This window comes from Camelus bactrianus, chromosome 2 (genome assembly GCF_048773025.1).
Source record: "Camelus bactrianus isolate YW-2024 breed Bactrian camel chromosome 2, ASM4877302v1, whole genome shotgun sequence".
In the NCBI taxonomy this organism is placed as follows: Eukaryota; Metazoa; Chordata; class Mammalia; order Artiodactyla; family Camelidae; genus Camelus; species Camelus bactrianus.
Genome location: NC_133540.1, coordinates 35,841,423 through 35,857,089, shown reverse-complemented (window position 1 = coordinate 35,857,089; position 15,667 = coordinate 35,841,423).

Below are 15,667 nucleotides of genomic sequence, written 5' to 3'. Positions count from 1 at the left end.
TGAGCCTGCAGTCTCAGCCCACTTCTTTCTGTTTAGGTGAAGCACCCCTCATCCACTCCTAAGCTGGATGACAACGCAGAGGTCCCTTTCTGCAGGTGACATGTGCCCCCTTCAGGACTTGCTCTGCCTCCATACCACTAGACCTAGAATTAGAGTTGCACAACTGTAATTGGGGTTAAGCAAAACTTAGCCAGAGAGATGCGTGGCTGATGAGACAGGAAATAGACTGTACCCCAAAGGAGCTGCTAGAATTGGCCTGTATGTATTGGGAGGAGCTTGAGGGGTATGCCTGAGACTGGAATCTCGGGGGGGCTGATTTGGAGGGACAGAACATAAAGTTGGGGAGAGTCTGATGACAGCACCCACATTGGGTCCTTGGGTTGAAGGGTAAGAACTGTCTTAATAGAATTTAACAACCCAGCTAGGATCCTGCACGATGTTGTGAACTCTACCAGGATGGCTTCTAGAAACATGGAAAAAGCTGGGAGAGAAACTTGGAACAGATTCTCCCTGCGAGCCTCCAGAAGGAACACATCCTGCCAACACCTTGATTTCAGGCTGCTCGCCTCCTGAACTGTGACAGAGTACATTTCTGTTGTTTTAAGGCACCAAGTTTGTGGTGATTTGTTATGACGGCCCTAGGCAAATGCCACGGGAAATAAGAGTGGCAGCGGGAGTTGCCATCACTCTCAGATTGACTGGGAAACATTTTGTTTCCCATCTCTGTGACTCTGGGCTCAGATGGTTACAATTCTGTGTCCTCCAAGGGGGCACCTTTCTTCAGGGTACCCAGTATAAACACTCCATTGAATTATAAACTGTGTCTGCCAACTTGGCTTTTTATGCCCAGGGACCCAACAGGCAAGAGAAATCACTGACTTGGCAGAGAGAAGCAACTCTCTTCATCAGGAAGAAGTATGGCTGCTTTTATATGATGGTGACAGAAATTTGAGTGGAATCCAGGTGACTCACTTGAATTTTCTAGGTGCTCCTTTGCCCACTTGTGATAGTAAGTGGATGTGACCAAACACGCCAGCCTGTGAAGGGCGTGGTGACTTCATCCCTGGGGGTGCTGACTGGGCCATGCCATCAGGTACACCACCCAGACTAGCAGAGGTAGTAGCTGTCAGCCTGCTTCCGGGTCTACCTCAGCTGCAGAGCTGCCTTGTCTGGATCAAGCCCTTCCCAAGGCACGGCATGCATCTGGTGACGGAGCAACTGGCTTGGCTATTGTGGCTCAGTGTGGCTCAACCATGACAAGTAGCTATTAAGGTAATATCCCTGTACAAAATCTAGTAGCTGACACTTAACCACATTGGTTAAATATATTTCCCTCCTTTGCATTTTGCTCCTGGATTGGCAAGCTCTTCGATAGAATGCAATGATGTATGTGAGGCTGACCTTTATAAGTCACCTACCTCAAACTTACGCTCATGCAGAATGTATTAGCCCATTTCAGAAAGGGAATAGACCTTATAGCACGCATGCCTGTACTTAACGGAATGACCCTGGCTACTTATTTGACTAATGGGAACAATTCAAAGGATGCAACTTAATATGTCTAATCATATTTTGTGTTTATCCATCAGACATAGATAATACAAAGATAAGTTAGACATTGAAACATTCTTAATAAAGAATCAGTTAAAACACAACATACATAAAGGCCAGAGGGTTTCTGAAAAAGAATCTCTGTAGGAAGACAAAAGAATGTGCTAAGTGCAATTTGCTAATTTTCCCAAATCTACACTGAGAGGCTTAGCTGCAAACCTATTCAGACTCTCAGTTCTTTCTCCATTTGGGACATCTGCTGGGCTCCACTAGGGTCCCCCTTTCCTGAGCTGTGACTTGTAAAATCTCTTACAGATAGTTGGGGCAACTGTAAGGCTCATCTTGTTAGTTTCACATCTCTTAGGGATCACTGTTTCCTTCATTATGTGATGTCCTGTGTCTTGAAAACTCATTTCATATACCTGTCTCTTATTTTCCAGGTGGGAGAGTAAATCTGGTCCCTGTTTCTCCAATCTGACTGAAGTGCAGTCATAATCTACATGTATTTTATTACATAGAAACCAGTTCCTCAGAGCTGACTCAGACATATTTTACATCCACATTTATAAGGAATCTGTCAGTATTTTTAATCCACCAAAGAACAAAGGAATGAAAAAATCTCCTTGCAGTACTATGCATATCTGTCCTAACTCTGTTAACTTAGTTGTATTAGTAATCTTGCTTAAAAAAAAACCGTCAGTGCTTTTCCATCAGTAAAAGAAGAATAATTATTACTACCAACTTTACATTTAGGCGTTATATGTTTAAAAGTTAACGTAAGTACGTGTTTTTACTTGTCAGGAGAAATGACAACCAGTCATCATTATTTTTAAAAAGGTTTTAAAAGTTACATTTTGGAACTATAATTTGAAAAGATACATGCACCCCAATGTTCATAGCAGCACTTTTTACAATAGTCAAGGCATGGAGTCAACCTAAATGTCCATCAACAGATAATTGGATAAAGAATTCGTGAGGTAGGTAGGTAGGTAGATTGATAATGGAATATTACTCAGCCATAAAAAAGAATACAGTAATGCCATTTGCAGCAACATGGATGGATCTAGAGATTATCATACCAAGTGAGATGTCAGACAGACAAATACCATGAGATACCACTTATATATGGAATCTAAAAAAATGACACAAATGAACTTACTTACAAAATGGAAACAGACTCAGACAGAAAACTTACGGTTGCTGGGGGAAAGAGGGCAGGAAGGGATAAATTTGGAGTTCAGGATTTGTAGATACACACTACTATATATAAAACAGATAAACTTCAAGGTCCTACTATATAGCACAGGGAACCATATTTAATATCTTACTATAACCTATAATGAAAAAGAATATGAAAAGGAATATATATATATATAAGTGAATCACTATGCTATATTCCTGAAACTAACAACATTGTAAATTGACTATACTTCAATTTTAAAAAAAGTTACATCAGAGAAGAAAATTCCTAAGGCTACCTGGGTGAGGGTCCTGTAGTCTGGATGGACCTCTTGGGGAGCATTTTGCTATTAACTTCTACACCCTAAAATGTTAGGCATCTGTGTCTCCATGGTGACTGAGAGGCAGGGATAATAAAGGAGCCACACTTTGCAGGCCTGGAGCAGATTTACAAAGTTAGAAAGAACTGTAAGTGTCATCTATTTTAATTTCTCTCCCTATTAAGGAGTCTTCTGTAGATCACTGACTAAGTTTATCCAAACTACTTTGATACTGTGCTTTTTTTTTTTTTATATATAGTTGTGGCTATAGTTTAACAGGAAATGCATATTATCATACAGAGTATGGTTTGCTTACTTAATCATATGTGCTTGAGGCTTAAATAGATAGGATCATGGGATCCTGACTCATGCATAGTTTCAGATTTTTGGCAGCATTAAAAATCTATCTTAGTGTGGTAGGCAGAATAATGGCTTCCCAAAGATGCCCACATCTTAATCCCAGGAAACTGTGAGTATGTTACATTACATTTTGAAATTAAAGTAACACTGTTAAATTTGCTAAGCTGCTGATCTTAAAATAGGGAGATTATTTTGTGTTGTTTGGTTGGGACCAATGTAAACTGGGTTCTTCAACTTGAGGAGGAGGGAGGGGAAGAAAAGGTCACAGTGACAAGATGTGAAAAAAACTCAGGTCTCCCTTGCTGGCTTTGAGTATCAAGGAGACTGCAAACCAAGAATATGAGAAGCCTCTAGACAACGGAAAAGGCAGGGAAGCGGGTTCTCCCCTGGAGCCGTCAGAAAGGAACACAGCCTCACCAACACCTTCAGTTTAGTCCAGTGAGACCTGTGTCACACTCCTAACCTGTAGGTCTGCAAGGTAATAAATTTGCATCGTTTCAAACCACTAAATTTGTGGTAATTTGTTACAGGACAATAGGAAACTAACAGACTTAGTTATTTCCAACACCTTAGATGAAAGTGTCAACACCTTGGCCTGTTTCACATAACTATAGAATCAAACGTTATCACATAGAATAGTATTTCCAACCAAAATTTAAAGGCTCCCAGAGTTTACTGTGAAGTGATTATTAGCTAAATCATAAGTTAGGTGTAGAAATTTATAGCTTGAGCAAGTCCTCAAAAAGAGAAAGCAGAGGGTGGGAAAAAGTGTCTTGTACAACAATCAGCACGTTGTCTGATGGTGTTTACAGTAATGAAGAAATATAAAGCCGATACATGAAACTATACCCTTTGCGATATGGTCATCAGGCTGCAATGAAAACCAAAGATGCTAACTTATTGATATTAGCAGCCATCGTGGTGGTTATATTTGGTCTCTGGAGTTCTTTATTCAGTACTGCCTATGAGCTTTTTGTAGACCAATGAGGACCAAGTCGTTAATGCACTGTCAAAACAAACTCATTGGAGAAGTAAGATTTCTGTACAACTTCCCTGGGCGAGATGCAGGTCTAAAATTCCACACTTGAGTTAACATGAGAAAAGGTACAGAGAGAAGAAATGCTCTGTGACTGTTTTTCATATCTGAGACCTTGCACAGCCCTGAGAATGCAGTTGTGGACTCCCTGGGATGTATCAGTTACAAGGGCATAGCTGCTGTTGTGCAAAATCTACGAGCTAAACACCGGTGTAAAAGGCAGAGTAAAAATAGCAACGGACTCTCTAAATAGCTCACGCCACTGAAGCAAAATCTATTTTTTTTACATAGTTAATGCCAGGAAATGACTACCGTGTAGTAGAACCACAATTATAAATATTCAGGGCTCACATACATGTGTGTGCTCACACACACTTACACACACACACTGCTATTTTAAAGTTTAAGATTTACATGTTACCTGTGTAACATCTCTGTAAGTTTAGTATAAAGGGTACTTCATTTACTTGAATCTAATCTTGGATATCAAGTTTTTCTTAGCTTCCAAAAGAAAAAAAAACCAACAACAACAGTGTTTAAAATTTAAACATAATGACAGTAAGGTTTCCGTAGTCTGTATAGTTTTGACCTTTAAGTTTCTGGTGCCAACTACTGTCTAAGCCCATGAGTGTGTAATATACCTGATGAGCTCATCAAATCATCTTTGCTGATGACATCTCTATTATAAAATAGAAATGTGCTTAATGCTACCAGACAATCATGAGAAAAAGGAGTGGTGTCACTGAAGCTTTATTTAGCTGGAGACTTTTTGTTGGATAAAAGGAAAGTTTAAAGAAAATATTTTTTCTCTGAATTTCAGTCTGGAATGCCACCCAGGTCTCTCAACTCAGCTTTGAACTTGAGTCTAAAGAAAACGTTTGATCTTCTTTATCTTTCAACTTGACAAAATGTCCTTCTTCTTTGAAATTCCCTTTTTGTTTTATGCGTGCTTGTCCATGTGTTTTAGAGATATAAAGCTCTTGGGGGTAGGGGGCGAGTCTTTTTTGCTTAACCTCCTAAGTGTCTACTCCACCAAGTTTGCATTCCCAAAATATTGCTTATTAAAATCTTATTCTTCATCTAGTTTGGGAGTAATAGTAAGAGGTGTTGGATTTCTTTAGATTTTTCCCTTAGAGATTTTAAAAAATAAAAATGCTCAAAGGTAACAATTCCATTCAAATATTCCTTGAGGCCATTCTGTATGGCAATAGCTAATGTTCAATGAAAGATTCATGACATAGCCAACAGGATTGTTACCCCAAAAGGTAAAGACCTTGGTTCTTGTCATACCTGAAAGGCAGGTTTGCAGCTGGGAGACAGTGTGTTGTATAGCGAAAGATTTTAAAAGATTTATTTAATAAGAAAGAAAAAGTACACCCCCAAGAACGGGAGGCAGGCTGATCTAAGGGAGGACAAGCAGCAGTTTTCATCTCCCCTTTCTCACACCCTCGCTTAGAGGTGGTCTCTTGCCTGATTGACAGCTCTTACCCCTGGAGTGCTTAGTCCTGTTTGTCCCGTTTGCGCGTGCCCTTACCCAGGGCAAACACAGAAAACCCCCTGTGGTGGGGAGGAGAGCCTAAATCGCAATGTTAATTATAATACAATGAGCACTGGGCTGTGTCCCATTAAGTCTGTTCTGCTACCACTTAGTCCTGGCTGTCGGGTTTTAACCGGTTTCTTGCTGGCACTCCTGTAGAAATTAAGTCCCTTTACGCTGGGGGCGGGCATTTTCCGGACCATCCTCCCTCTCCTCCACCTATCTGATGCCCGATACCCCTGTTTATCTAACTACCTAACAGAATCAGGTTCTGTGGATGATACACAGAAACTTAAAAGTGATTCCTGGATTAAAAAACAATTTATGCTCTTATTGGGACAAGAAGACATAACTTGTTAGCAAATGACATTGCTTGGTCAAATAACCAAAGAATACCAGATTTCAGCCCTAGGATAGCTACCCCTCATAGGACAAAGTAAAAATACGGAGAAAAAGGCAAAGTCATACTTTGTCATCAGGTGGGGATTTTGCTTTAATCCGTCTGCAGAACCCTAGTGACTTGGGCTGAGCCCCACAAAAAACCCTTCCCTAGGTGCTACTAGCCTGAAATGCCCACTCTGTGTCTCTCTTTCCTGAAAGTAGGATGTGGACATGGGTGGGGAAGAGGAGCCAAAATAGACCAAAAGATCACGACAGAGAACAACACAAGGAAGGACTACAGTTTATCAAAACACGTCACATGAGTCTGCACAGACTAACGAGGGTAGCTCAACTCTCATTCTAAATGATCTTCCCTGACTCGGTGGTTAACTTTCAGTAGGAGGCCCCTCATGCTGCTTTAATTTTTTGTTGAAATAAAATAGAAGTAAGAATATTCTGCTTTTAGATCAAACAGCTTAGTCCACCAGCTTCTGCTTTGGCAGAAAGCCCAGCACCATTAGGAAGAATGTATTAGCGGCTAAGATAGCCATTAATAAGAAAGGATATAATCATATATAGTTCAAATAAATGCATCAGCGTAACACTCAACACTATGTCTCCAATAATAAGGCATTCAGTGATAGAATCAGATACTTCTTCCCCCTGGCATTTGTCACTTACTCACTTTTCATTCTAAAAAGGCTCTTCTTCTGGCCGGCCTTCAGAGAATTCTTGATCCCTCAGCACTGAACGTCTTTTAATACCAGAGTGCAAGGCTGCTGTGACCTTCATTTATATTTCAACCACGAGCTAAACCTAGAAATAGACGGGATAGCATTCTTTGAGGATACTGCTGTATTACCAAACCACGTCATAGAGACACTTTTACTTTTCATTTTTTTCCTTTTCTTAAAAATTGAAGTATAGTCAGTTACAACTATATGGTGTACAGCATAATGTTGCAGTCTTGCATATTAGAGACACTATTTTAAAGGATAACTAAACAGAGTGCTGTTCTTAACTGATCTGGGGAAACAGAAAAACCAGCACGACTGTGGCAGAGAGAACGGCCTGCCACCCACAAGAAGGGGAAGCACTGCATCCCCACGGGGCTCCCTGGTCCAGAAGGAGGGCTTCCGGGTGAACCTGGAAGTGGTGGTTGGTTGGTGGAGCTGTAGCCACACATGCAGCTTTTGGTAGAAAAGGGCAAATACTCAAAAGAGGATTTTGGTCTATGATGTCACCCCCTCATCCATTCTTCTCAATGCCAATCTGCTTCCACCCGACCCCACCATGCACTTCTTGGAGACCACTTTCGTGGAGTGTACCAGGGATCTCCATGCGCTCCACCCAATGATCACCTCCCTGTTGTCTTAGCCTCTCCTCAGTGTTTTACACAGATGCCTGCTCTCTTTCCCTCTGTGAATGACAAATGTCACCTGCCGCATCAGTAAACAAAGGATCTTGCAGTCATCGAGCCATCATATGGCAGCCACATAGATGGTAAGCCCTGAGGGAACTCAGGATGGGACAGCACAGTGAACTGATATAAATATTTCTTTTTTGCATTGTCCTCCAGATAGTTTCCTTTTCAAACTAAGAGTCAAGTCCAGGGTCTACCCCTTGAGTTGCAGTCCGCTTATTGCTTTGTCTTGTTCTAAACTGGGGGATACAGTTTGAACTCAGACCCTTCCAATTTTCCCCTTCCCTCATTGCCATTCCTTCTTAGTCCCCTTTGCTGGCTTCGCCTCCCTTCTCCACTTGAAACACTGTATCTGTGTTGTAATTAAACATATAACTGTACACATTCTACCTACACAATCTTATCCAATCCCAAGGCTTTATCTTCTGAATATAAGGTGACTTCAAACACAAAGTGTTTTTCAGTTTTCCCAGTGAGAAGATCATAATAAAAGTGTTTAAAATTTTATTTTAACAGCTGAACTTTTGGGGATTTAGATACACTAGCTAAATATATGCATACTTGTTAATTTGATTGCACATATTGTATAACGTAAGATATTAATGTAGGGATATTGCTTTTTCCATTCTCACATTTCATGAAATAAATACATGCGGAATCTTCACTTGTGGCTTTGGACATCAGTCTCTGTCATCACTGGAGCCATTCTCAAGTCACTGAAGACGGTTTTCCTGAGTATACCCATCTTCACTTCCATTTAAGTTTTTAGGGAGGGGAGGGTGTAGCTCAGTGGTGGAGTGCCTTCTTAGCATGCACGAGGTCCTGGGTTCAATCCTCAGTACCTCCACTAAAAAAAAAAAAGATGAAAAAGTTCTAGAGAGCTGGTGGACAACAATGTGAATAAAGTAAGCAATACTATAAAAAAAAAAGTTTTTAGGAGTTAGCCCTTTTGGAATTTTGTATGGTATTATCATTGGAAATCTTACCCCATTAGGGATCTTTGTACATTATTTGTACAACATTAGGAGAGCTATTTTAAAATTTGTTTTATAGATGCATGTTTGTGATCTCCACAATGCAATCAGTATCTTTAAGTAATTTCAGTAGTTTGCTTATAAGGACACCTAACACTTATAATTGTAGGATCATACCTTCCATAATAGTTAAATCTATGTTTTATTTCTTTGCCTCCATTTTATTAAAGGTGGCTTCCATCAGCAACTAAAACTAGAATTAACTGAAGTCCTCTGTGCCTGAGTTTTCCCTAAATATTACTTTGATTTTCAAATAGAGTTATCCACTCATCTGAGTTTTTGGTGACTTTGATACTTTTTTTGTCTTTTGCACAGAAATAGAGTTAATTTCTGGTTTAAAAATGTAATATTTAATATATTGAATTATCATAATGCCTTTTGTTCCTAAAGTACAGATTATTAATCTCTACATTATATTTATAAATATAGTAAATGTTAAGTCTTTTTAAAGGGATTTTTAAAAAAACATCTGTTTCTGTTTGTAAGCTTAGTTAATAAAATATCTTCAAATATTTTAAACTGCATTTACAAATTTAATCTATCTGATTTCATTTTGAACTACTTCAGTTACCTGGCTTTAGAGGAGAAACATTCCTAAGTACTAAAAAAATTATATATCTAATGAAATAAACTTAAACATATGGTGAAACTCAAGTTATTGTAAATGTCTCAATACTGTAATGCAGTAATATGTAGACTTCAAATCCCAAAGCATAAATTATTCAGTTGTGGATTTTAAGTTGTCACTCAAATAGGTCAAATTCTCGTAATCATTATAACCACATATATTGCCAAATATGCACAGATTCCTTCTTAACACAAAAAATGAAATACTCCGGTCTTGGTTTTCTAAACTTCTTAATCTTAATTTTCGATCTTACTAAGATTTAAAAATAGGTGTATACTCAAACAACTATAAATAAAATAGATAAACAATAAGGTTATACTGTATAGCACAGAGAACTATATTCAATGTAATAAACTATAATGGAAAAGAATCTGAAAAAGAATGTATAACTGAATCCCTTTGCTGTACACATGAAACCAACACAACATTGTAAATCAACTATACTTTTTTTAAACTTTTTTTATTGATTTACAATCATTTTATTGATTTATAGTCATTTGTGTCAAATTCCAATGTAGAGCACAATTTTTCAATTATACATGAAACATACATATATTCATTGTCACATTCCTTTCTCTGTGAGCTACCATAAGATCTTGTGTATATTTCCCTGTGCTATACAGTATAATATTGTTTATCTATTCTACAAGTTTTTAAAGAGCCAAGTCCTAAGAATACCCATTTGTTGGCCCAAGTGGACAGTATTGGAAGAACTGGGATATTTTCCTTTACCCTAAATTCCTTTAGTTAACTAAGAATTGGTAGAAATGTACACTTCATTTTTGTCTACTTTTAAAATATGAATGCATTTAGTAACTCCATGCCTTAGACATCTATCTACATGGACTTTATCAGCCTGTGTAGGTCAGAGGCTATTAAGATCAAGATGAATTTAGTGAATAACATAGCCCAGGGTTATCTCAGAGGCTGCCTTAAACCTTGCAGAGCTGTGGTCCTGAGCAAATTTTTTTCTGAAAGTCTTGGAGCAATGCTTCTGCGACAAGAACCCTAATATAAATTGGAACTAAGGAAACAAACACATACAGTGCAAAATAGAACAAGCGTTTCATTTATCACTGTGTGGATACAAACAAAAATAACAGGATGAACAAATCTTTCTACAATTATTTCATCATTTACATGGTTTTTACTAAATAAATTTGCTTTAAAGAAACCAAAGTTCTCATTTGAAAGAAATTTAACCTCTCAGTTTTTACGCAACTGTTATGTCCTTGGGGGCAAATATAAATATCCAGATGGGAATCCTTTCCTTATTAATAGTTTGTACATAGACTTCAGATGGTTCTCAATTAGACGTTTGTTGAGTGAATATTAATAGCTTTGAAATAATTCATAGGTCCCTACTAATGCTGGGTATTTTATACATAATTTGTTTTGTTTTTCAGTTATCCTCACAGTAACCATGAAATCATGTCTCCCTTTTACAGATTAGAAAAAGGAGGATGGTATATTTGAAGGAGCAGAGCTAGTGATTGTGAATTTGAGAATTCCACATAAGGGTCTCTGATTTCAGAGTCCCTGTTTTTATCTACTTTAGCACACAGCTTGCCAGTCTTGGAGTACACAGACAAAAAAGAAATTGCATCTCCTTTCATGAGTAGACCATGAATGTTCTTTGTAGATAATTTGTTATTAATGTCTCTTCTGCTTCCTTGGTACCATTGATGGGAATGTGTTAACGATGTGATTTCTTTTGTGTTGTGATTCCTACTCATCTTGCATGAAACTCATAGCTCTGTTAAGCAGTTCAAAATGGAGTCACAGTGGCCAGTGTGAACTTCCATATTAGTTGTTTTGAAACCTTGGGTATAGACTGCAAGTGTCTTAGACAGATAAACTAAGTGTTTCCTTAGATAAGGACCCTGATTGGCAACATCTGTGAAAGACATCACTGGAACAGAAGAAGCAACTGATAGCGAGACAAGACCTCCTGGGGCATAAGTGGCACACTCAACTGGCAGACTGCTTAAAATGAGAGCAAAGTGCCAAGGTACTTAAAGGCTCTTTGCTGGAGGACCTGACTCTGTGCTGCTAAGAGATGTTCCAGATGATGCTGCCCACGCTTTGCTGGAGCAGAAGGTGACTTTCCACTCACACGCGTTGGGAGACCCGGTGGCCGACTGGAGTCCACTGCTCACGCTGATATGTCTCCATCCCTGACTTCTCCTTGGAGTGGTTCGTTACCCCTTTTCCTATTTTCCCTACTCTGACTAACTTTGCTGCATGCTAATCGTGTGCAATAAACTAGTGATTCATGAATTGGATATTGGCTATGCTCTGTCGATCTCCAATCCCGTGATTCTTACCTGGCCTTACCCCTGGGCCCAGCAACTAAGAGAATGAAAAATAGTTATAACATTTCAACGAATTATGAGAGGGATAAATCCTAATATCCTAAGAAACTAATAACTTCAAATTAAACACAATTAACAAACATTACCAGGTAGACAACTGTGCATCTCTAAATTCGGGGCATTGTGGGAGATACAAAATGGAAAAGGCAAGATGCTCGCTCTTTAAAAACATTATAACCCGATGAAGAGGTAGAAATGTACATAAACAACATAAGGGTGTTTCCCTGGGGTCAGAAACTTTAGGCTCTTATTTGGAAAGGGTGGGAGGCCTGTGAAGGATCTTGACGGAACAGACTTGGATAATTTGAGCTGGGAAAAGGAGTGTGAATGAAGGAGCAAAGTTCCTCCCATTGGAGGGAATGAGGGTTAGGAGAGGTGACCTGGTTTTAATGCTGTGCCAGGGAACATGGAACATTCTTTAGGATAGACCACATACTACAACACAAAATAAGCCTCAACAAGTTTAAGAGGATAGAAAGTATTTGAAGCATCTTTTCTGACCACAACAGCATAAAACTAGAAATCAACCACAGAAAGAGAAACGAGAAAAAAACAATTGCATGGAGACTAAACAACATGGGTCAACAATGAAATCAAAGACGAAATTTAAATTGTGCCCGGAAATAAAATTGTCACAATTATAAATGTAGGAGCCTGCACTGTCCTCCTTACTTGTCTCCACTCTTCCAGTTTTGGATGCTTTCCTCCATCTCACTCTCAGCAGATAAGCTAAGGAGAAAAAGCAGTCCTAGATTTTAATATGACACATACAAACCTATCTATTTACCTTCTGCTCCTCCTTCTCTTATGGAAATAGAGGAGCTGTCTCTTCTAAGACTAATTCCTCTCCCTGCTTTAGATCCAATTTCCTTCCCTCCTCACCCCCAATCCTTATAGGAACCCATTTTCTTTCTTTTCCTTTCAACTTCAGTCTCTCAGCTGGATTCTTCCCATTGATTTCAAACAGCCCAATTCCTCCCTATTTACACTTTCCAAATAAAAATGAAAGCTTCACCAGATTCTTGATCCCTGTCCAGCTCCACCCTATTTCTCACATCTCTGCTCTTCAGAATAAAATGATGGGAAATAGTTATTTATTATTCTGTCCCAGTGTCCTCATACTCAGCTCTTTTGGCTTCCTCATGCATCCATTTCTCCACTGAGATAACTCTCCCTGAGGTCACCCATGACTACATTCTCGCTAAGCCCTGTTGAGGTTTTACATTCCCAACTGTACTAGTCAATGTAGTTACTGCAAACTTGCACAACAGATAAACTCCTAAAAATCAGTAGGATAACATAATAAATGTTGTTCTTTCTTAATCACGTAGTCTGATGTTGGTCAAATGGCCCCTTCCATCTTCTAGCTATGCTGTATGAAATACGTAACTGTTCCAGTTATTTAATGCTGTAACAAACAACTCAAAACTTTAGTGGCTTAAAACAATGATGATATTCATTTTCTTAGGTCTGAATTTGTAAAGAAATATATGGATGTAGTTTTATTTTCTATTGCCCTCAGCATCAGCTGGAGTAGCTCCAAGGCTGAGGGCTAGACTCACCCAAAGATGCACTCCCTCACTTGCCTGCAGGTTGGTGCTGGTTGCTGGCTGGGATCTCAATGGGGCTGTTGCTGGAACACCTACTCGCGGCCATCCCAGGTGGTTGCTTGGCTTCCCCGTGAGCATGACGTCTTGGGCAGGCATGCTGAGGAAGTGCAAGGTGAAAGCTGGATCCTCTTTTCTGAGCTACTGCTAGACGTCATGCAGCATCACTTCCACAGCATCCCCTTTAGAAGTGAGTCACTGAGACTGGCCACTACATCATTTGACTTGAGTCCTTAGCAGCACTGGTGCATCAACTCTGCTTCCATAGGAAAATTTCTCTTTCCTTCTTTTTTACGACTCCACATCTCCTAGCTTCACTTCTATATTTTTGCTCTCAGGACAACACCCCAAATCCATGATGTGGTCTGGCCCCACATACTTCTCCACTCTTGCCTTGCACTGTGTCCTCCTTTGATTTTTCTGCTCCAGCCTCACAAGCTGTTTTTTGTCTCCTGTCTAGGCCACGTTCCTTTGCGCCCTGACGCCTCTGCCCAGGCTGTTTTCTTTCCCTGAAATGCTCTTTCCTAAGCTCTTATGTGTCTTCTTCAGGTGCCTTTTCTTGACCTTTAAAATTAGTTCACATATACCTATTGAACCCTCTAATAGAAGCAAATATATCCTTTTCCAAAGCACTTACATCAGTTTTCAATCCTGAGAAACTTATTTATCAATAAATAAAATTATTTATTTCTTATCTGTTGTCTATTTTCATCTCTACATATAAGCTCAGTAAAAGGTGCCTGTTTTGCATATCAAATTACTTCTACTGTCCACCTAGCATAGTGTCTGGCACATAATAAATATTTATTGAATAAATGAGTGTACCACTCAGCCTAGGAATCTTGGGTAGCAAGAAATATCTTTTATCAATAGTTCTCAAGTTTGGAAGTGTGTGTGTGTGTGTGTGTGTGTGTGTATGTGTCTGTGTGTGTGTGTGTGTGTCTGGGATCCTGACATTTACTACGTAGTGTCAGATACGTTTACCATCCTGCAGGGAACAGAGCAGTCTAGCACAATAAAGAATCACTCCACACCACATACCAACAGTACCCTTCCCTGCTTTGAGGAATCCTAATTTGATAGTTTAACTGAAGCTTCTCAGCTGACCTTCACATTAGAAAGAGCATGTATTAAAGCCTGCAGAGGTGAAGGGAAGGGCTATAGCACTGAGTCTCTGCACCCCATCTCCTCATTCTGCAGAATGCCAGCTTCCTGGGTCTCTAGGAATTCCTGGTATGAGTAACGTTAGGAGTTGTGGCTGCTTGACTTTGCCGACTGTGGAGACCTGCAAACCTCTAGCAAATAAGCCCACCAGGCCTCTGAAACCTGATGGAGTTGCCTGTATATACTGGCAAGGACACAAGTTCATCAGCTACAAGAGCCAGTGTCTCACCTTTGAATGCAGCCAAGAGCGAGCAACAAACATGCATCAGATTTGCTCTTTTTTATTTGGTTCTTATGATGGAGGTGACTGAGTAGACAGGATAGAAAATTGACATGGTCAAAATGCTTATGGAGGAAACCGAAAAGCATATTACTAAGTGAAAGAAGCTAGTCTGAGAAGGCTACACACCATATGATTCCAACTATATGACATTCCAGAAAAGGCAAAACCATGGAGACAGTAAAAAGATCAATGGCTCAGTGGGGCTCAGGGGGAGAAATAAATAAATAGGCAGAGTACAGATGATTTTAGAGCAGTGAAAATATTCTGTATGATCCATATGAAATTATAATGATGGATATATGTCATTATACATTTTTCCAAACCCACTGAATGTACAACACCAAGCATGAACCCTTAGGTAACCTACAGACTTTGAGTGATTATAATGGGTCAGTGAAGGTTCATCCCTGGTAATAAATGTACCATTCCGGTGAGTGATGTTGATGATGGAGGAGGCCATGCAAGTGTAGGAGCAGGGGGCATGTGGGAAATCTCTGTACCTTCCTCTCAGTTTTGTTGTAAACTTAAAACTTCTCTAAAAATAGGAAGTTAAAAAAAATGCTTTTGGCATTATCAACCGTAGTGGGATGAAGTTAAGTGCTGACTGAGCTTTTTTCTTGCCCCCAGGAGTTAACTCTGAGGATCTGGGATTACAGTGGAGACAATGACTGTATTAGTTATCTATTGCTGCATAACAAATTGCCCCAAAATTCATGGCTTAAAACTATAAGCATTTAATACCTCTCAGTTTCTGTGAGTTAGGAATCCTTGAGCAGCTCACTTGGGTAG